Here is a 1,854-nt window from a genome sequence, read left to right as displayed (position 1 = left end):
AAGGAATTGTTTCCTTGACAAAATAATTCACCAAAAAGAAAACGGTTAATAAATTCATTAAATAAATTCATTAAATTTAAACCTTACTTCATCAGAAAGCACCATAATGTGAAAAGACAAGTTCCCAGGTAGGATGCAATGTTTGAATCACATGTCTCTAAAAGAGACAGTAATAGTGTTATAAAGAACTTCAATGACTAAGCAGCAAATAGATAAATAGCTCAACATAAACGATCTAAACACTTAAACTTTTTTAAAAAGGAGAACTCAAATGGTTAATAAACATATGCAAAGGTGCTCAAATCAGTTAATGATTTCAGAAATTAAATATAGATGCATTAAAATTATTACACAACAATCCAAAAAAATGAAATAATGGAATAAAAATGTAACTATGCCAAATGTTGGAGAGGATGTGGAATTTAGACAATTTCATACACAACTTGTGGGAGTACACACATGTCCTAGTTATCAACTGCTATGTAACAAATAAGCACAAACCAAGTGGCTTATAACAACACACATATACTATTTCACAGTGTCTGTGGGTTAGGAGTTTGGACATGGCTTAGTGGAGTACTCTGCAAGGCTGCACTCAAGGCGTTGGCCAGCCTGGCTTTTCATCTGCAGGCTTCTCTGGTGGAAGGGTTTACTTCTAATCTCACTCAGAAAGTTAGCAGAATTCATTTCCTACAGCTGCAACACTGTGGGTCTTGACCTCTAGCTGTCACCTGAGGCCATCCGCATCTCTCTGAGAGGCTACACTCTTCCTTGCCACATGAGCCTCCTAATATGGGCACTTACTTTTTCAGAGGTGACAGGGGACAAAGTCTCTATAGCAAGCCTACTAGTAAGATGGAATATTCTATGACAAAGTATAATCATGAGTGACGTCGCATAACATTTAACATAGCCTACTGATCAGAAGTGAATCACAAGTCTCAGGTCTCACTCACACTGAAGGAGAAGAGATTATACAAGGGTGTGAAGTACAAGAGGCAGGAATCATAAGGGCAACCACGAAGTCTGTCAACCATACATTGGTGCCACACCTTTGGAAAAATTTGGTACTATCAGTTAAAGTTTAGGATATGCATACAATCAAATCAAGAAACCCCACTCATAAAATTAACACATATACCTGAAGATATTCTTAGATGTGTACTCTAAGAAATCTATATAAAATTATTCAGAGCAGATTTGATTGTAATCGTCTCCATCTGAAACATTCCAAATGACCATCAAGGATTAAATAGACGAGTAAGCTGTGGCTGTAACACATCATATTTACATTCTGTTCTGCAACATGTTTTTTTTTTTTTTATTGTGGTAAATATAACATAAAATTTATCATCTTCACCATTTTTAAGTGTGGGCTTTAATGGAATTAATTCCATTCATGTTTTTTGCTGACATCAGGACCATTCATCTCCAAAAGTCTTTTCATCTTGCAAAACTGAAACTCTACACCCATTAAATGATAATCCCCATCACCCTTACCCCAGTCGAAGGAAACTACTATTCTACGTTCTGTTGCTATGATTTTGACTACTCTAAGTACCTCATATAAATGGATTCATACAGTATCTCTTTCTCTCTCTCTTTTTTTAAGATTTATTTATTTATCTGAGAGCTGGGGGGGTGGTCAGAGGGAGAAGCAGACTCCCTGCTGAGCAGGGAGCCCGATGCAGGACTCGATCCTAGGAGTCCAGGACCATGACCTGAGCCACCCAGGCACCCCAGTATCTCTCTTTTTGTGATTGGCTTATTTCACTTAACATCATGTCCTCATCAATGAAATCATAAAGTTCATCCATGTTGTAGCATATGTCAGAATTCCCTTTTGTTTTAAGA

The sequence above is a fragment of the Zalophus californianus genome, chromosome 2 (assembly GCF_009762305.2).
Source record: "Zalophus californianus isolate mZalCal1 chromosome 2, mZalCal1.pri.v2, whole genome shotgun sequence".
Classification (NCBI taxonomy): domain Eukaryota; kingdom Metazoa; phylum Chordata; class Mammalia; order Carnivora; family Otariidae; genus Zalophus; species Zalophus californianus.
Note: the sequence above shows the minus strand (reverse complement) of the source record.